The 24,383-nt window shown below is 35.3% G+C and overlaps 1 long non-coding RNA gene across 1 annotated transcript in view; it reads right to left on the bottom strand.

Annotated features, from left to right (window-relative positions):
• Positions 1 to 341: 341 nt before the first annotated feature.
• The window catches only part of LOC141553716 (uncharacterized), a 62,571-nt gene continuing 38,529 nt past the window's right edge, over positions 342 to 24,383 (bottom strand). Inside the window, exons 3-4 of the long non-coding RNA XR_012485601.1 lie at positions 22,871 to 22,954; positions 342 to 361 (exon numbers count right to left, since the gene is read on the bottom strand). This is a non-coding gene — a long non-coding RNA (uncharacterized LOC141553716). The remainder of the gene's footprint in view (positions 362 to 22,870; positions 22,955 to 24,383) is intronic.

Raw genomic sequence — 24,383 nt, 5'->3', positions numbered from 1 at the left:
GTCCCACTAGCTTCCATTTATCTATACGTAGTTTTTCTTCATTTAAGAACCAAGGGGACGTGCGAATCAAGAGATTATTCATTTGTGGGATGGGAACAAGTAAACTTTTCTCATCAATTATCTTAATTATATCCTCTATAGCATTGCTAGATGAGGCAGGGGCTGGGGTTGGAGCAGGGTCAGCTGAGGCCCAGGATTTACCTAACATCTGCCCCATCTCAGTTACTAGAGATTGCTGATTTAGTCCTTAACAAGGTAAGTTCCTTATTTCTATTAGAATACTCACCTAATCTCCTGTTCACAGGAGGACTTCGGTGGAAGTAGGGTGCCAGCCCCATGTTGGGCGCCAAATGCTGGAACTCTATCTTTCCAGAAATCAGCAGGAGTCAGGATCACTAAATGTCTTTATTCTAGATCTTTACCGTCACCTCCAACACCAGATCACGAGTGCAAGTGAGCATGAGTTCCACCACCCAAGTTTCTCTTACTCCTCCCACACAAGTCACTTCCCCCTCTTTATCCCACCAATCAAGTCAGCACAGAAGAGCTGGGGAGGGTCAACCTTAAACAAGTTAATAGGGAACCGTCCAATTGGCAATTAGTCTCACGTGCTTCATTATCCAAGTGCATTGCTCAGTTCTAGCTCTTTACAACTACTGATGTTCTTTTGTTTGAGATAACCTCTTCAGGAAAGTAAGTATTCCTTCATAGAAACCAGAGACTATATTGTAAGTATCCATTTTTAGTAATCATTGTATTGATAAAGGCAGAGCGAATTGAGATATGGTTTTCAATGCCCATTCATATCCCATTTTCCATCAGTGAGGGATCAGGTAAGCAAGATCTCAAGATAGTGAAAGATGGGAATTACTGTAATACCCAAGACATAATAAAGAATTTAGAAAGGATTCAAGAGGAAACAACAAAGAAGAAGAAAGAACTGGAGGGAAAAAAAGAACAGGAAAGCTTAGGGAGCTGATATATTACACTCAGATTAGATAAAAGTTAACTGAGGGGAGCTTAATAATAGTCTTCAAGTTTAAAAAGCATTCTTTTATGGAAGAATGCAATCAACTCTTCTCTATCATGAGGGGATGATGAAGGAGGGGGGAGGAATAAAAAATAGTTTATGAAAGAATTAGACTTAATAAGAAAGAATTTGTTTTTAGGAGATTTTGAACCTCTATCCTCATAACATAGTACTTAGAATAATAAGAATTGACAATAGAAACATATAGTCTAATTGTCAAGGAATGGAAGAAATAAGATATAAATTCAGTAAGTATAATTTGAGGTTCAAATCTTGATTTTGTTAATGATTACCTATGTGACTTTAGGCAAACCAATTGACTTCTATGGACCTCAGTTTCCTAACCAGTGAAATGAGAAGATTCTAACTTTCTAAAATTCTGAAATTCAGAAACATATGAACACTGCAAAAGTCTTTATTTAGTGAATCAAATTCATCAGGATGGGACACAGGAAGACTTCTTTCTACAATCATGGTAGTAGTGAAATATCATAGTTCTACAAATTCTACCTATAATTTAATCTTGTCTCCTCTGAGACTTTTAGGGTCAAACTTTCCAAAATAATCACCTATTGGTTTATAACTTACTTCAATTTGGAAAACTCAAAAAGTAAGCTTTGAATAGTGGGTAGAGGTCCTTAGGAAGACCTGAGTTCCATTTCACATTGGCTGGGTGACTATGGACTATTAACAACCTCTCATTGACCACAGGTAATTTAAGTATAAAGGAGTTGGAGAGATGCTTCCAAGAATTTCCATACAGGAAATTCCCTAATCTGATGAAGTCACAGATATGTGGATAAGTGAGGGTAGCAGGCAAGAAAATTAAGAAAAACTAAATAATAATGACAATCTTTTAAAAATCTTTTGAAAGAAGTAAACCAATTTTAGTAGTAATTAGCAGAATAACATATGTGCAGTGAACTAAGGATATTGTAAAACCATGGTCTAAGAGCATGCTCTTCCAAAAAAATGATTTTCCTCTTTGCAGTATACTAGATAACACCGAGAAGAATTTGATTCAATTCAATAGCTATTTATTGACTTTCTACTTTGTGCTAGAGACCATGCTGGTTCCTGCAGAGATGCAGAGATGGATGAGATGCAGCCCCTGCCCTCTAAGAACTAGGGCCAAGATAGCTAGGGCTAAATGTAATCACAGAATTCTTCTCACATTTAAAGTAATGTGATTGCATCATTTTTGAGGGCAGGTAGAGGTTGGGGGTTGGGGTCCCTTTCTGCCTTGCTTAAAGCCAATTTCTTCATAGCTGACAGGTTGCATTTTTATTCTCTGACAAGCTGAAGTTATGTTTATTTTATGAATATACATCCCTTAGAGCAAATAGGAAATGAAATGTTGATCTTAGATGGTTGTGCCTTTTACTCTTTCTGTGACTTTGGTGAATCTGCATGGCTCTTTGAGATTGTCCTAAATTCACCCCCAGAGCAAGGGGAAGAAATCATTTCTTCTTTTTTTTTTTTTTTTTTTTTTAACCTCTCTCAAACAAAGCTGTTGTAGACTCTGTTAGTGGGGCACCAAGAGCTGAATCATGCTACTCTTATTAATGTCTCTAATCTCTTATGAGCACAAAGGAGCAGTCCTTAGTGCAAATATTATGAAGAATAACTACTTAAGTCACTGTCTATAATTGCTACTGTCCTTAGCAAGGGAAAGGGGAAAGCGTGCCATGCCTTGTGCCTTCTACAGACAAAGAACTGCTTAATAAGATCTCTCAATATAGGACATGGAGCAAACTTTTGAGTTATTATTGGGGTCAAAATTAAGAAATGTATTTTATTTAACTGCTCCAGTTCATATAAAGAAAATTACCTGATGTAAACTAAATTTAAAAGGGAGAGGGGGTGGAATTAGAGCAACATATCTTTAGCAAGTCACTTACCCTCCAATGGCCTCAGTTTCCTTATGAAATAATATGAAAGGATTTAACTAAATAATCACTGAAATCCCTTCCAGTCCCTTCTGTGACTCTTAATTTAGTCCCTATTATTGCCCCCATAGTAGATATTGGTCTCTGGGAACATGAAAATCTAAGAAAGCTATTTCTAAATTCTCATTTTCTTTCTCACAATATATCATCTTCTATTGGGGGCATCTTAAGCATCTCCATTCTGTTCCTAATCTTCATGCAGACCTTTTTTCATTTTGCCTTTCCTATAACCAAAAAATCTAGAATTCAGATTGTGAATGTAGGAGAATCTATGACTCACAAGGGCTACTTCTTACCAATCTAACCCAAACATCTAAAAGTTTCTTAAAATAAGAAATCATTTTACTCACTGCCATACATTAAAAAAATATAATAACTTTTGTCTGATAAGTTATCCTGTACTATTTAAGGCTTTTTCAGTAGGTAAACTCTTACTAACTTGGTTAGAAGGATCTGATATATTTACATTTATATATAAATTCAGTTTTGTGTTTTAAGGGTTGTGGGGAAAATAGACTTTATAGTAGAAAGTCACAAAATATAATAAGAAAATTTGTAACATGCCTTCCTGGCAGTTACTATTACCAGTCTGTCCTAGGCCCAACAGAGTACCTTTGACCACTGTGCTTAGCAGTGTGAACTCTACCCGGCTCGCCTCCTCTAGAGGCCTTCAAAAAGGTCTCTGGCCATGATTTCTTGAATCTATAGTTTAATAACTGGTAGCGCACTCAAGAACAGCCACATGTAATCTTAAAAGCCTTTATTATACCTACTCACATAATGCCCTGACTTGTTAACTCCCTAGTGAACACCTGGTCTGAAGACCCACGTGTTCACTACCAAACTCCTTACCTCTCGGCTATCCATCAGCTTGGCTCAGCTACCCCAGGCTAGAGAGTCAGGTTAAAGAGAGCGACTGCTGTCTGCAGTGGGCTTATAAAGGGCCAGTGAGGTCACACACACAGCCAACCGCAAGAGAGCCGTCACCCATTACGAAGCTATCTCAATATAGCCAGGATCCCACCCACAGGGCAGTCCTATATCCACAAAAATTACTTCTGGGCCACTCAATCTCCTGTTGCGCTGTAGCCTCCCATTTAAAGGACCCTTACAAAAATTAATCTTTGTAGTTTATCACTAACAAAATTCTATTGATTTTTAAGTGTTCTTTTCCAAGTGGCTTGAGGTTGACACTTGGTAAACGTGTTGAACTGAACAACTCTGTTGCAAAATATGTCTATTTGTTCTCTGAAGATATGCCCAAGTCAGGAAACAAAGAATTTGGTATTATTACTATAATATTCAAAAGTCTTCTAAAATAAGGCTATCTCTACAAACACTATATATATATAAAATTTGAGCACATTTCTTGAAACCAACCCTCCCTCCCAAAAAATGGTTGAATTCCATCAATCATCAGATTTGGTGGAAATTCCTTATAGTTGTTTCATTATTACTAAGAAGTCCATGGAACAACCTTATACAATAAAAAAATTTATAAATCTCACCAACCTGAGAAACACAATAGACAAAAGTTATACTGATTTAAAATATAAACTCACTTTTAAAACATTTCAGATCCCTAGAGAATCAACTAAAAAACTATTAGAAATAATCCACAATTTAAGCAAAGTAGCAGGATGCAAAAGAAATCCACATAAATCATTAGCATTTTTATATACCACTAACAAAATTCAACAACAAGAGATACAAAGAGAAATTCTATTTAAAATAATTGTTGATAATATAAAATATTTGGGAATCTATCTGCCAAGGGAAAGTCAGGAACTATATGAGTAAAACTATAAAACACTTCCACACAAATAAGGTCAGATCTAAACAACTAGAAAAATATCAGGTGCTCTTAGATAGGTCAAGTGAATATAATAAAGATGACAATATGACCTAAATTAATCTATTTATTTAGTGCTATACCAAACTCCCAAGAAACTATTTTACTGAACTAGGAAAAATAATAACAAAATTCATCCGGAAGAACAAAAGGTCAAGAATTTCAAGGGAATTAATGAAAAAATGTAAATGAAGGTAGCCTAGCTGTACCACATGTAAAACTATATTATAAAGCAGCGGACATCAAAACCATTTTGTACTGGCTAAGAAACGAATAGTTGATCAGTGGAAAAGGTTAGGTTCAAAGGGCAAAATAGTCAATAACTATAGCAATCTAGTGTTTGACAAACCCAAAAACCCCAGGTTTAGGGATAAGAATGCATTATTTGACAAAAACTGCTGAGAAAATTGGGAACTCATATGGCAGAAACTGGACATTGACCCACATCTAACACTGTATACCAAGATAAGGTCGAAATGGGTTCATGATCTAGACATAAAAAATGATATAAACAAATTAAAAGAACATAGGATAGTTTATCTCTCAGATCTGTGGAGGAGGACAGAATTTGTGACTGGAGATCATGACTGAAGAACTGGAGATCATTATTGATCACAAAATAGATAATTTTGATTATATTAAGTTAAAAACTTTTTGTACAAACAAAACTAATGCAGAACAAGATTAGAAGGGAAAGAATAAATTGGGGAAACATTTTTACATTCAAAGATTCTGATAAATAACTTCATTTCTAAAATATATAAAGAATTGACTCAAATTTATAATAGTTCAAGCCGTTCTCCAATTAATAAATGGTCAAAGGATATGAACAATTTTCAGATGAAGAAATTGAAATTATTTCTAGTCATATGAAAAGGTGTTCTAAATCATTATTGATCAGAGTAATGCAAATTAAGACAACTGAGATACCACTACATATATACCTCTCAGATAGGCTAACATGATAGGAAAAGATAAAGACAAATGTTGGAGGGGATGTGAGAAAATTGGGACACTAATGCATTGTTGGTGGAACTGTGAATGGATCCAACTATTCTGGAGAGCAATCTGGAACTATGCTCAAAAAATTCTCAAACTGTGCATACCCTTTGATTCAGCAGTGTTTCTACTGGGCTTATATCCCAAACAGATCTTAAAGGAGAGAAAGGGACTCATATGTGCCAAAATGTTTGTGGCAGCCCTTTTTGTAGTGGCAAGAAACTGGAAACTGAGTGGATGCCCATAAATTAAAGAATGGCTGAATAAATTATGGTATATAAATGTTATGGAATATTATTGTTCTATAAGAAATGAGCAATAGGATGATTTCAGAAAGGCCTGGAGAGACTTACATGAACTGATGCTGAGTGAAATGAGCAGAACCAGGAGATCAGTATACACAACAACAAGATTATATGATGATCAATTCTGATAGACATGGTTCTCTTCAACCATGAGATGATTCAAACCAGTTCCAATTGTTCAGTGATGAAGAGAGCTATATACACCCAGTAAGAAGACTGTGGGAACTGAGTATGGTTCACAACATAGCATTTTCACTCTTTTTGTTGTTGTTTGCTTGCATTTTATTTTACTTTTTTTTTTCTTGTATGGCACAATAATTGTATAAATATGTTTGCATATATTGGATTTAACATAAATTTTTACCATGTTTTAAAAAAATAAATAAAACATTTCAGAGAAAGAAAATAGAAAAGTAAATAACAAACAGCAATTGAGGACAAAGTGAAATCTTGTCATAAAATACAGAAGAATGATGTGTTATGAGGCCCAGATGGCACTTTGGCTTTGTTCAGTAGAGTCCTTTGGAATGCTCCTTCAGCCCTGGAAAATAGCTAGAGTGGAGGCTGATTGCACTGGCAGTTCCACTTGGGTATTTAGGGATTCCAGATAAGAGAGAATGAAGGTCTTCTATTCATGGGTCAAAGCAGCCTCTATGTGATAGAGAACAGGACCTGCCATAAGAGTGAGCAGTGTGAATATTGAAAAAAAAGGTCAATTGAGGCCATTAGGAATGATACAACTGTGTCATCTTCAGCATCAGGACTTAGATTGGGGATCCCCCCTGTTGTGGAATTCTACTCACTAGAATGAATGGAGAATAATCAGAGCTGTAATGTGTGCTATTCCAGGGTTCACACCCAGAATCCGTTAGAACTGGAGGAATCCATGTCTTCCAGATCCAGAACATAGTTACCTATATAAATGATGACAACTGAATTTATTCCCAACCCCCGATCATTAGAAAAAAGGTTGCTCCATGATGCATATCAGGATATAACAATTTCTCCAGCATATCAGAAGACCATCAACAACCTACAGATTCTTAACACTCAACATCTTATTGACTAGATATTTGATTCAGAAACTAAAAACTGATTTTTTACATGCTAAGCAAAAATAGTTCTACTCTGGAGCTATTAAAATATAGCACATCTACTCTTTAGCACTGATGCTTTCTACTGTAACTTTCTATCTCCAAAGAAGAATTTGCTTGAAAAACAAATAATCTAAGAGACAGATTCAATTCTCAACCCAAGCCTCTCATTTAATTGATTTGGATTTGAAACACTTCACAATCTGTTCCTTCATCTTTCTTCCTCAACCAATCTAACTTCAACTTTTCTCCAAATCCAAAGTACTTTAAAATCTTTTTGTCTCTAACTTACTTATTGTTCAAGGTAGATACAAATTCCTCCCTAAATATTATTCTTACATAAAGAATCAAAAATGCCCTAGCTACCAGGAGCCTCATTAACAGTTAACTCCTAAAAGTAAAAAGTGACAGCAATAGTAGTGATCAAGAGTGGAGAAGTGGGAGTGTCCCAGTTTCTACTCTCTTTAAGAAGTGATCTATTTTCTCCTAAATACATCTTGTTCTCTTTAAATTGCAGTATTCAAACACATTTAATGAATTTCCTGTTTGAGACATTATTTTTCCCTTTAAATGTTCTGTACCTTTGGAGATTTCAAATAAATAACAGAACCATGACATTTTACAAATGTAAAATTTTCCTCACCCTGCCCAGTGAGGCCACTAACTATCCCTTTCCTAACATGGAACATCTATGAAGAAGACATAAAATAATACTGCATCTTTCTTTATCTCACTGCCAGAACCTATGCTTAAAGATCAATGCCTCAGTTAGTGACTTTTACCATATACTCCCATATTGTAGAATGGATATCTGCTAATGTCACTAACTTTTGAAGCTGAACAAAGAATTAATTGTACTTAGGTGGTCACGAACTGAAGTCCATAATCTCAAATATTTCTTTCTGTGCCTTTTAAAGTTGTCTCTGATGTTTCTGGTATAATATTTTAGATAGTAAAAGAAAAACTAGAAAATGCGTTGACATTATAATTATGTTTTAGATTAAAAGAGGGATGATGAGAAATGGAATCCCTAATTTTATTTTTTCTCTTAAAATAGTCCACCATAATAATATGGAAAGCTAACTTTAAAATTATATTCTAAGAACTACATAGTATCTAGACTTTTTCAATTTATGTGGTTTTCCTAATGTATTAATAATTAGTGTGAGAATAGTAAAGCCCTGTCTTGTATATGGGCAGAATAAGTAGTTTTCCTCTGAAGTATCACTTAAGGTATTCTAGTTAGGCTCCCTTTCACCAAGAAGAAAAGGGACCATTGGAAGGAGACATAGCTTAAAGCTAGTTTGAATTTTATCTTTCAGACAATGAGAATACATTAAAGGTTTTGACTTTAAAAAAATGTTTTAATAGAGATTTAGAGCATTCATAGACCCCATCAGTTTGCTTTAATGATATCTCTCTACATGGGGGACACCAGGGAGATGTCTATCAGGAGAATTATGATAGCATATAAAGACAATGACTTGGAGAGACTGATGCAGTACATGTGGACATCCTATAATTAATACTAGTTGACTTGCCACTTGATTGAAGGAGTTAGCAGCGTATTCAAAAAGGTATTAACAACATATGTATATAGGGGAAGGAACAATGTTATTCTTTCACCTATAGGTTCTGCTTAGAAACTATGTAGTAAGGAGAAAATCCTCAAGGGCTTTTCCCTCCCTGCAGCCATATGGTCCCTGGGAAATGGGACTCCTTGGTCTTGGAGCTTTTTTTATTTTTTAATGCTCTCAGTACAAGGAATGTAGTCTCTGATTTGATTGGAAGAGAGAGAGATATAGGAAACTAGGAATCATAATCCAGACCAGGAATCACTATCAGCCAAGTATCAATGCCTCAGGGAAGAAGACTTGATCTTCTGGAGCAATCTCCTGGGCCCATGCCAGCAAAACCTAAAATGGGAATTCATCCAGCACAATACCACCTTTGGATATGAATTTGTGACATCAATGCTTTATAAGCTTTGGAACCAATGCTATGCAAATTTTGATCTTACTCTCCCAAAGATTAAGGTATTGTAGGGGAGAGTATACCCCAAGATACTGGGGAAAATGTTTGTATTCTCATACTATAACTATTTTGAGATTTCTCTGAATTCTCTTCTTTGCCTCAGGAAGCTGAGTCTAGTCTGGTCCCCTTCTTACAGACAAACAGAACAACCAGTCTCATGACATTCATTTTTTGCACTGCTGCATTTCTTTGGAACTCTTCTGACTTTTCCTCCATGCCCTAAAACGTTCATCATTTGGGAAATTTTCATCATCTTGCAATATCCAACTGGCCTTAGTACTCACTACATCACTACCTTCTGATAGGAAAGTGAAATTATGAACTCCCAAATCTCCATTTAAGAAAGTTGCTCTGGACAAGTAGTTTTCAGTCAAAGAAATCAAAGCAATCTTTCCTTGTATGAAGAAATACTCTAAATCACTATTGATTTAAGCTAAAACAATGTAAAGTGCTTTTCAAATTGATTAGAGAAATGCAAAGAGGAAAAGGAATAGAAAAAAAAGAAGGAAAAAAAAGGAAATGGAAGAAGAAGAGAAGAATAAAAAAAAGAAAAAGAAGAAAAGAAGTAGAGAAGGAGGAGGAGGAGGAGAAAGAAGAGGAAGAAGAAGATTGTTTATATGGTTATCCAAGACAATTCCAATAGACTTCGGATGGAAAAATGCAATCCGCATCCAGAAAGAGAACTAGGAAGACTGAATAAGGATTGAAGCAAAGTATTTTCACCATTTTTTTTTTTTGCTTTTTCTTTCTTGTGATTTATTTTCCCTTTTGCACAATATGACATTTTTTCTATTTTTTGCACAATATGACAAATACGGAAATATGTTTAAAAGGATTGTACATGTAAAAGAAGAAAAAGAGGTTTGCTCAGCAAGACATTTCATTCCCCACATGATTAACTCTGACTTCTCCACCAAGTCCCTAGTTATGTACCTCCTCCCCTTTTTCACCTTCCTTTTATGAAAACTTTCCCCCATTAAATTGAAAGTTCTTTGAGGGCAAGAGATATCTTTTGTTTTTCGTCCTTATATCCCCAGTGCTTAGTACAATACCTAGTATATAATAGGCCTAAATAAATAAAGATTATTGAAGTAAAAATTCCTTTGTAAAAACCAACTACTAAAATGTGGTTAAACAGAATGTGATTGTAGTAACAGGTCCCTAACAAATGAGGGGAATGCAGCTTCTGAGGGTTTGAGCTTCTGAAAATGAAAAAGAAAAGAGACAATCAGAACCCCTCAAATTACCCTCATGGAATCATGAGGGGTGATGTATCAGACCTGGCTGTGGAAGGCCAGAGCATACATGTTAACATGTAAAATACCATATATGGGGGGGCAGCCAGGTGGTGCAGTGGATAGAGCACCAGCCCTGAATTCAGGAAGACCGGAGTTCAAATCTGGTCTCAGACACTTAACACTTCCTAGCTGTGTGACCCTGGGCAAGTCACTTAGCCCCAGCCTCAGGAAAAAAAAAAAAAAGAAGAAGAAGGAAAATACCATATATGTACTCAAAGGTCTTAAAAATATATATATTTGGGAAACTGGGACTTAAATATAAAAAGGATAACTGACAAAATAAAGAAGTATATTACTAAAAGAGTGGCACAAACATGAGGACTAAAATGAAATTCAGCTGAATGAAAGCACAATGAATGGAATCAAATAAAGAGGAAAAGAGTGGTACTTAAACTGGGATTTGTCAAGCCACATAAATAGAGGATGGCATTTTAATCGAAGGAAATTCATTTAAAAAGCATGAAGGTCAAAATGCATAAAGTATTTGGGGGTACAATCCACAGACTTGCCTTGTTAGAGTAGTTTTGTATAAGAGATTAAGAGAAAAAAAAAAATAGATTGGGCAAGTCAATAGGGACCAAATTCTTAATGTTCTCTTGTTTCAATCCTGTCTGATTCTTTATCACCCCTATTTGGGGTTTTCTTGGCAAAGATGCTGAAATGATTTGCCATTTCCTTCACTAACTCATTTTACAAATGATGAAACTAATGTAAAAAAGATTGTTATCTTCCCAGAGTCATATGGTCAGCAAGTATCTAAAGCCAAATTTTAAATTCATGAAGATGAGTCTTCTTGACTCCATATTGGACACTCTATTCACACTCTCATCTAGCTGCCCTTGCTGAGCATAATCTGAAACCAGATTATGGAAAACTATTAAATGTCAAAGAAGAAATAAATTTGAATTTCATCTTCAAAGATTATAAAGAAATTTTAATTTCATCTTCAAGAGTCTAGACAATAAGGAGACATTAAAAATTGTTTGTTTTTTTTTTTTTTAAAGAACAACAACATGAAACAAGCAGCACCTCAGGAAGATTAATTCTTCCTAAAAGGGAAGGGTAGCATTTTAGGAATATTAAGTTAACTATGGCATTCAGAATGCATTAGAAGGATAAACAGCAATCCATCCTATAAAAGCAAGAGATACTGAAGACAGGGAAACCATGTAGAGAGAAATGGAAAACAAAAATCAACTGTCTTTAGTAACCAAGTGGATATAGCAGGAGACAGGCAAGGAGAAGAAAGATTCAGTAATATTCCAAATCTGAAGAATTTCAGTAATACTCCAAGTCTAGATGACTTAGGGAAATTGTATTACTAACAGAAAAAGAGAAGGAAGGAGAAAGAATTTATTAGATAGTGATATTGGGATGTTTTGAGAGGATGCATCAAGTTTTAAACATCCTGACTTTGAAGTAAGGGTGGAAGGGGCAGCTAGGTGGTACAGTGGCTAGACCACCAGCTCTGAAGTCAGGAGGACCTGAGTTCAAGTCTGTTCTCAGACACTTAATACTTCCTAGCTGTGTGACCCTGGGCAAGTCACTTAATCCCAATTGCCTCAGCAAAAAAAAAAAAAAAAAAAAGTAAAGGTGGAAAGGGGAAAAGGAATGGAACATATTGTTAATAATTACCTACTATGTGCTGGGAACTGTGAAGGGAGCTGGGGAAACAAAGGCAAACAGTCCTTGTTCTAAAGGAGCTTGAAGTTTAATGGGGGGAGTGAGGGATTTTTTACTTCAATAAAGAGAGATAGGGCATTTAAAAACTTATTTACGAATGTGACATAATAATTTAAATTTCCACCTTTGACTTTTTTCCCTGTGTGAGCTGGGGCAAGCCTCTGAAGTCTTATCTAACTCTAGATCTATTATCCTATTATCTTATTTTCAAATACTCAATATCTAAACAAACCTTAAAACTAATTGTTTGTGGAAATGAGCTATATTAAACACCTACTGAGATATCTAATTGCATTCAAAATTCCTTTCGAAAATAAACAACCCAGAAGTGGTACATAGCACAAGCTCTTCTCTCTCACTGAGTCAAGAAAAGTGGGAAAAGAGGAAAAGGAAATTGTAAAGGGCTGAAACTCTGAGTAAGTGCACTGGAATCAGACAACTGAGCACTTAAGTCTAATTACCTATTGGACAATACTCTATTAGCATATGCTTGGAACATGGCCCTACTCTCTATTCTGTGCTGGCTCAATCTATACAGATAATCTTAAAAGGGATTAGGGGGTGGAGTAAAACAAGCCAGAGTCACTTTGGAGGAAGACTACCAGAAGGGAGGTCGGTGGGGAGCATGAGCAATCCCCTTTATTTCTCCCCCTAAAGACCAAGGACTTTTGCTGATCCTGACTCTAGCTGATCCTGAGGTCAACAGGGAGCTAACTCGGACTTCACAGGAAATGGTACCCTATCTTCTGCAGATTGGCATATTTCAGATAAAGCAAGAGATAAATGGTGAAGATATTATTATTCTGTGACAGAACTCTTGTAAAATAAAAACACTCTCTGGAAAAGGTTAAAAACGCATTAATCCATTATGGTTCTGAAATTCAGTTCAACCTTAATAAACTATATAAAGGACCCATGTTTCGTATTAAAAAAGAGTAAAATAAATAGTTCCTACCCTCATAAATTAATAGACTAGTAGAGGATGTTCATTTTTAACAAACATTTATTAAATTTCTCTAATGTTCCAATTATGCTATATGCTGATTAGACAAGAGAAAAAAAGAAAAAGAATAGTTTTTACCATGAGAGAAAGGAGACAGAGACAGACAGAGAGACAGAAGGAGAGAGAAGGATGGAGAGAGAGGTAGGAAGGGAAGGAGAGAGAGGGAGAGAGAGAGAGGGAGAGAGAGAGAGAGGGAGAGAGAGAGAGGGAGACAGAGAGAGAGAGAGAGAGAGAGAGAGAGAGAGAGAGAGAGAGAGAGAGAGAGAGAGAGAGAGAGAGAGAGAGAGGAGGTAAGGAAACAAGGGAAGGAGGAGAAACAGGAAGGACGAGAGGGAGGAAGACAAGGACATAGGAGAGGGCATTAGGGAGGGGAGAGGGAGGGCAGGAAGGAAAAGGGAAGGAGGAGAGGAGAGAGGAAAGAAGGGAGGAGGGGAAAAGGAAGTAATGGAAGGGAAGGAGGAAGAAAGGAAGGAAGGGAAGGAGATTGAAAAGAAAAAAAAGAAAGGAAGGAAGGAAGGAAGGAAGGAAGGAAGGAAGGAAGGAAGGAAGGAAGGAAGGAAGGAAGGAAGGAAGGAAGGAAGGAAGGAAGGAAGGAAGGAAGGAAGGAAGGAAGGAAGGAAGGAAAGGAAATTATTCCACAATCATAGTCTAGAAAAATATTAAAAAGATCGGACTTTTGTTTCAAAAGAAAAAAAGCTCAAGGTCATTAGAAGCATTGGGCAATTTCCCAAATGCAATCCATTTTCTATCCCTTGAACCATAATAGGTACTTTAAAAATATTTGTTGATTGATTGGTTAATTGACATCTCCACTGAATTCTGGCTCTAGTTCATTGTCCATTTTCATTGTTTCCCTAAAATATATGTACTATTGAACTTTTATTGATGAGTTGCCCATATAACTACATATTATAGTCTGGTTAATAGACATTCTTCATCTGTTTTTTTCTGAGTGAATTGAGAAAATGAATACTTTTAAGTATGACTGTCACTTAAGAGACTCCACAATGTATCACTTTGATATAATTAGAACAATGTTAGTTGAAAACACCAGCACCTAAAAGATCTCACTATTTCTAGGGAATCCCTCTTCCGTTTCAAATATGTGCTGGATAATGTCCTTGATGCTGGATGCCTCAAGGCCTTTAACTGGGATTCACTCCCTCTTCACCTGCACCTTTTAGAACCCCTAACTTCCTCCAAGGCTCAGGTGACAGTGCCACATCCAAAGCAAAGCTTTTCCTGATTCCCCTAGTTGTTAGTATTTAATCCTTCATCAAATGATTTTGCAATTATATATCATAACCTCAGAAGAATTTAAGTTTCTTGACACCATTAACTTTGTTTCATTTTTTTCTTTGTATCCTCACTGCCTTGCACAATGCCCTGAATGCAATTGATGTTAATTCCTGAAATGGACCTAATGTAGCATGGGTAGATTGGCCCGTGGGACTTGGTTGCATTGAGCCACTGTTTGATTGCTTTGCATAGTATTTTTTCAATCAATCAATCAGTCAACAAACATTTAGTAAGTACTCATTTTGAGTTAGATCCAGTGCTTGACACTGCAAATGCAATAAATTAAACAATCCTTACACAAGAAGAGCATACAGAAAACCAGTTTTTCTTTAATAATGTGTCATACTATGGGCTTCTCTCCCAACCCTCCAGTTTCTATTTTGTTCTTCCTGGAATTGAATAGTCCCAATGATAGCTCTCAGATCTGAAAAGGTTATGACCCTCCCTGAAGATCTAAAAATTCCTCTTTAAGTCTTATGAAGATAGACAAAATAGAATATTTTTTATGAGTGTTTGTCTGGTCTCTAGTTAAGCTATTTGACATCCCTTAGGAACAATTTGTATTAACAATAAAGTTTTTCAAAAAAAAAAAAACAGCATTTTCCCTCTGTTTTCTGGTCAGGGCAGTCATCCAATATTTTGGCTCACTAGCTCCATCTTCTGTTCCTCCTTTTAAGCAACTTGACTGATCATCTTAAACAAAGTTGAGGGGTTTTGCATCTGCTGTTATGAAATCATCAGATCAAAAGATGGATAGCTACAAGAACTCATCTGTTTGTCTCCAGAGCCTTTTTTGTTTCAAAAACTCCTCCTACTAGTAATGTTCCAGCTTGTGTAAGCTCCTCATGGCTTTCTCTCCCCTGCTTATAACCTTTTGTGTTTCTGCGATCTAGGCATTTTCTTCCATACCAAGCATGGGAGGGATAAATGATTGCCCAAATCCTTTAAGAACTATTTTACTTTTACTATTTTGACATGGGTTCTATTCATACATGCCCATGTGAATTTAAATAATTTCCTTAAGCATAGGCCACCAAGATTAAAACAGGTAATGGCATCCTCACAATTTCCAGTTCTTTGTCACCACAAAGATAGCTGATCTTAGAAAAACATGGGTAGAATTACATGAAATAATAAAGAGAGAAATGAGCAGAAGCAAGAGAATGTTACATAGAGTAAAAGCAATATTGTTTTGAGAATAACTGTAGTGAATAAGTCATTTTGACTATTATAAATATCAAAATTAACTACTAAGAATATATAAAGGAAGACACTATCTGCTTCCAGAGAAAGAAGTGATAAACAAAAATCTGTATAGAATTATTATATACACACATATATATATATACATACATCTATGTCTAATGATAGCAATCTCTAGGGTAGGGAGGAGAAAAAAAGAAATTTGCATGATAACTTTATTATACATTTAAAAGGAATAGCAAATTGTACATATTAGATTTAGTTTCATATACAATCATTCTTATTATTCTATGTTATAGAAATGCTTGTTTTATTTAATTAATAAATAATTTTTTTAAAAAATATGCTGATCCAAAACAGATCAAAATTACTTGAGAAAAATGAACTGGTTCTGATGTCTCCCAAAGTACTGGTTAGAGTCACTTATCTCAAAGAAGCAAAAAAATTCAGGTTCAAGGATAAAGGCCTACTGGCTTCAGAAACAGTATCAAAAGAGCAAATCCAAGAGGGCAAAATACTATTTTGCTACAATTGTAATGATGTGTTGGTGTTCTCAAGAGAGGGATCTAGCTTAACTCTTCTTAGCAACACAATGATCCAAGACAATTCCAATAGACTTTGGATGTAAAATGCCATCCATAAACAGAGAGAGAACTATGGAGACTGAACACAAATCAAAGCATAGCATTTTCACCTTTCTGTTTGTTTATTTGCTTTTTCTTTCTTGTGAGTTTTTTCTTTTGTTCTGATTTTTCTTTCACAACATGGCTTATATGGAAATATATCCAAAAATGATTGTACCTCCATAACCTCTATCAGATTGCTTGCTATCTTGGAGAGGGAGGGAGGTAAAGGAAGAGGGAGTGATATTTGGAACTCAAAATCTTACAAAAATAAATGTTTATAATTATATGTACATGTAATTTTAAAAATAAAATGTTATGGGGCCAGAACTCTGTATTTGAAATAAGGATTATTACAAGGTATTAACTAAGTGGAATTGATGAGACAATAATTATCTAGTTTATCATGGTGCTTAATAGTTCTTTAAGTTCAGTGTGACTGATTTAATCTTACAACAAATAATGGTTTCCTAGTGATATGATTGGTTTATACTCAGTGTAGAGTATATAAGCTAGGAGCCTCAGCCAGGTTCATTCAGAGAGCTAGAGAAGACAAGCAGACTATGGGCTGAAGGGCAAGCCTTGGACTCAGAAGGTGCTGAAGCGCAAGCCTTGGACTCAGATTCATTCATCCTATCTCACACCACCTGTGGCAGGGCTGTCCTCCTTAGTTTCTCCACTGAGACCAAGGCCAGTCTGAAAGGCTCTCCAGAAAGCTGCCCAGCCCCAGGAAGGAGATAATAAAGAATCTGGACTTTAACACCTGGCTACTCTTGTGGTGATTACTGGAACTGAAACGAAGGCTGCTCCCAAGACCTCCAGAGACCCCCAGGAAACTTAACCAAAGAATACTACAATAAAATATTATTTTTTAAAAAAATTTAATCAATTATCTATTAAAAAAAAAAAAAAAAAAAAAAAAAAAAAAGGAAGGGAGGGAGGGAAAAAAGGAGGGAGGGATCCAGCATTGATTTTTCCAGAGTGGATTTTTACTGGAATCTTTCCTTCATTTTTCCATCTGGAACAGGAGTAAATCTTTTTAATCTCATAGACTTCTTTAGTAGTTTGGAATCTATGGTCCCCTTCTCCAAAAAATGGGGTTTTTAAATTATATTTTATTTTTTCTAATTACATGTAAAGACAATTTTTAACATTCATTTTTAATAAAATTTTGAGTTCTAAATGTTCTCTCTCTTTTCTTTTTCTACCTAAAACAGATTTGATATAGGTTTATATATATATATATGTAACCATATAAATCATATTCCCATATTAGTCATGTTGTAAAAGAAGCAACACACACAACATTATAGTTTGCAAAATGAAAAAAAGTGGAAAAAATAAAGTAAAAGCAATATGCTTTGATCTGCATTCAGACTCCATTAGTTCTTTTTCTGGATGTGGCTAGCATTTTCTCTCATGAGTTTTTTGGCTTAGATCATTGTATTGCTGAGAAGAGCTTAGTCAATCATAATTAATCAAGATATAGTGTTGCTGTTTGTTGAGGGGAGGGGTTTCTTTTAGTTTCTTTTCTTTTCTTTTTTTCAGTATATTGGGCCAGTAATTATGTGTGTCCATGTTTGCATAGATTTTCTTGAGTCCAGGCACTAATAAAATGTCCCACTAATGTCATCTCATATCACATACATGTTCTTCTTTATCATTTTCATGTACCATTTCTAGAAATTAGTTTTGTGCAGCATTACACCAATACCAATATACCAATACACAAATTGGTTGAATTTCAAAATTACTTGGTTTGTAATCTTACCAATATAGTTTCATCAAGATAACTTGTGAGCCACATACCTGAGTCTGTGCCTTTAAAACGGGGGTCTATTATGTGAACACCTGTTTGAAAACATATGAACCAACAAGTGAACTTCTCTTGCCACTATCCTACACTTCTAGCCAGCTTCTTCTGTAGGGAAAATTATAGAGTAATTTGTGAATAAGGGCATGTACTTAATTTCTCTAGGACTCAGTTTTCACCTTGGTGCAATGAACTATTGTATTATATGACCTGTGAGATTCCTTCAAGCTTTATAAAGAATTTTTTAAAATGAAAAAAAAAAAAAAAAAAAGATATAGTGTTGCTGTTACTGTGCACAGTATTCTCTTGGTTCTCCTCACTTCATTTTGCATCAGTGGCATGTTTTTAAAAGCATAAAATAAAATTCGAAGGATTGAAAATTAAATTAATAATATTTAAACAAAGATATGATTTCTTTTTTCCTATACAAAATAAGAAATTTCTTACCTGAAATGTATCCATGACCCATGGACAAGTTAAAAAATCTAGAACCATTACCAAAAACTTTAGGAATAAAACTCATATATTTTGATCACAAACACTCAAATCAACAGGAAAAACAATAACAACAAAAGGAAATATTAAAGCTAGATCTCAGAAATGAGTTCACCTATGGATGAATAAACACTACAAAACAAAGGAAAATGATTCAATAGTTGATGAGACAGTGGGCCCAGTAAAATTTGAGGAGAATCTGCAAAAGCAAGCCTCATCGGGGCAGCTAGGTGGCACAGTGGATAGAGCACCAGCCTTGAATTCAGGAGGACCAGAGTTCAAATCTGGTCTCTGACACTTAACACTTCCTAGCTGTGTGACCCTGGGCAAGTCACTTAACCCCAGCCTCAGGAAAAAAAAAAAAAAAAAGGCAAACCTCACCAAGGAAACAAGAGAGAACAATAAATTGAGAATGCAAATACACAGATGTAAAAGATAATCTAGAAGAGAAACAAAAAGCCATAACAGTAAAAAAATATACATGTTCACTATTGAAGCAAGATATACTAATCTCAAAGATAGGATACAAAGGGAAAATCTAAGAATCACAACAGGACAAAAAACCTTACCACCATTATATTATGATATTTGAGGGATTTTTCAGTTACTGATCATTATGTTGATGTTTTTCCTCTCTTAAAGTAAAGTACTATTTGTCATGTGGGGATACTTTCTAAGGGGATTAAGAGGAAGGACACTTCAAATAACTATGATGAGAAAATACCAATAAAAAGGGGGGTTTTTTTGGGGGGGTTAAGTTAAAAAATAACCTAGAACCATAATTCTCTCCACTGACAATGAAAAAGCAGAGTTGTTTGGTCATGAAAGACAGATGTTAATAGCAGTGGTAACAGCAGCTGTCAGGAGAGTGGCAATGAAATCTTGGACCAGGATATATGTTAAAGTTACTAGGATGGCTATGACTTCATGCTGAGCAATAGCTATAGTGGCTGGAAGCTGAAGACAGAAAGGCAGAACAAGGGACACAGTCCCCCACCCTCCCAAAAAAGTGTGAAATATAAACTCTTTAAATAATTTATACAATTAACATCAGAAAGATAAGTAACATTGAAAAACTTAAGGATTCTAATCAACACAATGACTTACTAGTAATCAAGAAATAATAAAGCATCCAACTAAATCCCAATAAAAAAGTGATGGACTCAGGATGCCAAGCAAGATTTTTTTTTAGATAGGAGCATTGGGGAATTTATTTTGCCTGACTATACATATTTGTAATAAAAGTAATGTTTTTTTCCTTCTTCAGTGATGCAGAGGATAGTTGGGAGTGGGAGGAGATAAGGAAATTGTTCATTGAAAAAATTAAATGTTTTAAAAAGAATATAAGTTCTTTGAGGGACATTCTCATTTTTGTTCTTATACCTCAGTACCTAAGGGCATAGTATCTGGTATTAAATAAGCACTTAAACTCTTGTTACTGATTGATTTATCCCTATCTATCCCTACATTAGAGACAGATTGTAGAAGATTTCTAATGATAGTTCAAGAAGTTTATACTTTATTTTATCAGGATTGGAAAATGAATTAACAGTTTTGAGGAGGGAAGTGAATGGATAGGACTGGGCCTTATGTTTTTTAAGAGTGAAAATACTATGTTGTGGTCTACATTCAGTCCCCACAGTTCTCTCTCTGGGTGCAGATGGCTTTCTTCATCACAAGACTATTGGAAGTGAATCATCTCATTGTTGATGAGAGCCACTTCCATCAGAATTGAGCATCGTTTAATCTTGCTGTTGCTGTGTATAATGATCTCTTGGTTCTGCTCATTTCACTTAGTTCATGTAAGTCTCTCAAGGCCTTTCTAAAATCATCCTACTGATCATTTCTTAAAGAACAATATTATTCCATAACATTCATATACCATAACTTGTTCAACCATTCTCTAATTAATGGGCATCACTCAGTTTCCAGTTTCTTGTCACTACAGAAAGAACTGCTATAAACATTTTTGCATATGTGACTCCCTTTCCTTCCTTTATGATCTCTTTAGAATACAAGCCCAGGAGAAACACTGCTCAATCAAAGGGTATGCATAGTTTGATAGTTCCAAATTGCTTTCCACAATGGTTGAATTAAATCACCACTCCACCAACAATGTATTAGTGTCCTAGTTTTCCCACATCCCCTCCAATATTCGTCATTATCTTTTCCTGTCATTTTAGCCAATCTGATAAGTGTGTAATGATACTTCAGAATTGTCTTAATTTGCATTTCTCTGATTAATAGTGATTTGGAACACCTTTTCATATGACTAGAGATAGTTTCAATTTCTTCATCAGAAAATTGTCTGTTCTTATCATTTGACTATCAATTGGAGAATAGCTTGAATTTTTTTTATAAATTTGAGTCAATTCTCTATATATTTTAAAAATAAGGACTTTATCAGAACCCTTGAATGTAAAATTTTTTTCCCAGCTTATTGATTCCCTTCTAATTTTTCTTCATTGGTTTTGTTTGCACAAAAACTTTTTAACTTAATATAATCAAAATTACCCATTTTACATTCAATAACATACTCAAGTTTTTCTTTAGCCACAAATTCCTTCCATCTTCATAGATCTGAGAGATAAATTATCCTTTGTTCTTCTAATTTGTTTATAATATCACTCTTTATGTCTAAATCATGAACCCATTTTGATTTTATCTTGGTATAGTGTATTAGGTGTGGGTCAATGCCTAGTTTCTGCCATACTAGTTTCCAATTTTCTCAGCAGTTTTTATATAAATATAAATATAAACTATAAACTATAAATAGTGAATTGTTATTCCAAAATCTGGAGTCTTTGGGTTTATCAAACATTGGATTACTATAGTTTGTTATGATACAGGAGCCACCTTTCAGTGGCTGCTGGAGGTCTAACTCAGACCTGTAGAAAGGATCTCTTCATGATGATGATACAAGGAGACTGAGAGGCAGCTGCGTTCTCTGACTTCTCTCCTCTTCCCTCTTGCCTACAATTTATTTCATTCCCAATCCACAAAGAACATCTTCAAAGGCTGCTTTGCAACTCCTTCAAGTTTGTGATCCACAGCTGTGGAGGCTCTCAGAGAATTGATCTGCCCTTTCACCTAGGCATGGTCCTTAACAATAGTCATTGACTATTTTAGGACTGGGCCTTATTAAGATGTATTGTCAATTGTGTAATAGAAAAAAACTAATTATAATTACAGTATTCCAGGCAAGATGTGGTGAGAAACTTGAACTATGATGATGGCCATATGAAAGGGAATAATTAAATAATTAAAAGTTAATAACTATTTGGCATCAAGGGAGAAAAAAAAGGGAAAGATGACTCTGAAGTTATGAACTTTGGTAAAGAGAAGGATAATTATGTCAACAAAAATAGGGATATTTGGGAAAGGGGCAGGTTTAAAGGGGAGATTAATCTGTTCTCTGGCCTTCAGGGAGCTTATCACCTAATGATAAAAGAAAGAAGCTTTGTCCTGAGAACAAAGAACTCAAAAAAATTTATAAAGTACCTAACAGAGCTTAAGAGTTTCAGAATTTATTGAGGAGGGAGATCTGAGACCTAAAAGAAAGACAAGGATTTCTATATGAGAAGAAATGGTATAGACTAGTGGAGAACACAAAGACATGAGCACAAAAGAATGAAAGAAGAAGAAAGTAGAATAAGAGTCCAGTTTGGCTAAAGTATAAAACATATGGAGCAATTCCATAAGGGAATTCCAATATGGGCAATTCTATAAGATAATTCTGAAATTGGAGTTTGCAGCCAAATTGTATAGAATCTTGAATGCCAGAATTGGGAGTCAAGAGTTAATCTTAGAGGAAACTTGGAACTACTGAAAACTTTTGAGCAGAGGAGTATCAGGGTCAGTTCTATCATTAGAAAGATTACTTTGGCAGAAGTCTGAAGCATGACTGGGAGACAGAAGAGACTAGATTCACTGAGATTAATAGGAAGGCTATTATAATAGTAGGGGTGAGATGATGATGGTTTTTGAACTAAGGAAGTATCAGTAGAACTAGAAAGGAGGTCTATCTAGAAGATATTTTTGAAATGACATCAACAGGATTTGGCATTCTATGATTCTGGGAGATTTGGCTTTCATCTATGTTTTATAAAACTTCTACAGAAAAATGTGTCATCATGGATGTCCCAGTGGAGTGCAGAAAAATGTCTGGAAATCTGCCAGAGGTTTCATACCAGCTGTCAAAGTCTTTGTTGTATTCTTCATCTTTCAGCCAGGCAAAGCAGTCAGGAAAGGAAGCCTCTGTAGCCTGATGAAAACTGCTAGGGGGAAAAAAATCTCAATCTTAAAATCTTAAAGATTAAAGACCAAAGTATATCTGAAGGAAGGTACATACCAATTTCCCACCCCAATCTCCAACCCAAATTATACCAGTCTGTGCCTATACAATTTTGGAAGGGATAAAGTCAGATGGAAAAGTTCCATGTTCTTAGGCAGGGTACAATGGCAAAGCAGGTGGTAATGCCCCCTTTTAAATGTCATTTTAAATGATAAAATTACATCAGTTCCTGAGGTTGAACCATTTACAATTCCAAGGACTTTGTGACAAAAAAAAAATGTTCTTTTCTGAGTTTACAATAGACATACCTTTAACACCTGCAAAAGCTGCCACTCTGCATCTGCACAGAATTTTGTTTCCCAGGACAATGACTGAGGACACAGAGCTAGAAGCAGTACTACTCCCAAAGCTCTTGGTTTCTGGTTCTAGACTGGAACCACTAGAGTCTGAAGGGATATGGTTGCTAAAGTGATGGTTAGAGTAGGTTGATTATCCTGGTATATCTGCCCCCCTTCAAAATGCCCTGATATTTCAGCTAATTGATTTGCCTTTTTTGTGAGTGGCAGTAGGCTGGCATATGATGGAGATAGATGGCCCCTTCTCTACAGGAGTTATTTCCTCAGAAGATGGTTGTGAGAGCTGGACAAGGTGTTAAGCTGTGAGTGTAAGCTAAAAGCTAGCAACCAAAAAGCAGCCTTCTTTTGAAATGATTATCCTCTCACCAAATTATATTTGGGAAATATAATTTTAATCTGGTATCTCTCTCAGAGACTGAAGAAAAAAAAGTCCAGCAAGAGAGGTAAATGATCAGTCAGGAAGAGAGAGTCTCCTATTTCCTAAAAGACAGGAATTGAGTTTCCCTTGGAGAGGAGTAGACAGGATTCCAGAGATATTTATTTATAACAGCCGCAAGCCACATTTAGACACATGTGGACAGATACTTATATAGGCACACACATATTTCACAAATGGAAATGTTCGCTTTATTTGCTGTTTATTAAATCCATAATAATAATATAAACAAAAAATAACATAAATAATGCCCTAGACCTTGGTAGGATGGTTTTTTTGAGGGGAGGGAAGGGATTGGTTTTTTATTTTGTTTTCTTTTTACACAATACAATTATTCAGCTCCTCATCATTTCTCATAAAAAACAATCTGGGAAAATATCTTTCTAATATATTATAAAATTAAGAATTTGTTATAGCTTTAGTACAACAGAAATATTAAATGAAAAATAAAAAATAGGAAATAATCATTGAATTATATTTATATATGTATATAATTATATATGTATATTAGGGATCTTCAAGTTTGCCTAATCCAACCCCCTCATTTCACAATTAAAGAAAATGAGGTCCAGAGAAGTAAATTAACTTGCCAAACTCAACATTCTTTCCATTGTACA

Source organism: Sminthopsis crassicaudata, chromosome 2, assembly GCF_048593235.1.
Source record: "Sminthopsis crassicaudata isolate SCR6 chromosome 2, ASM4859323v1, whole genome shotgun sequence".
NCBI classification, from domain to species: Eukaryota; Metazoa; Chordata; class Mammalia; order Dasyuromorphia; family Dasyuridae; genus Sminthopsis; species Sminthopsis crassicaudata.
The sequence above is the reverse complement of the archived record's forward strand: the minus strand, read 5'-3'. Positions and strand labels throughout refer to the sequence as shown.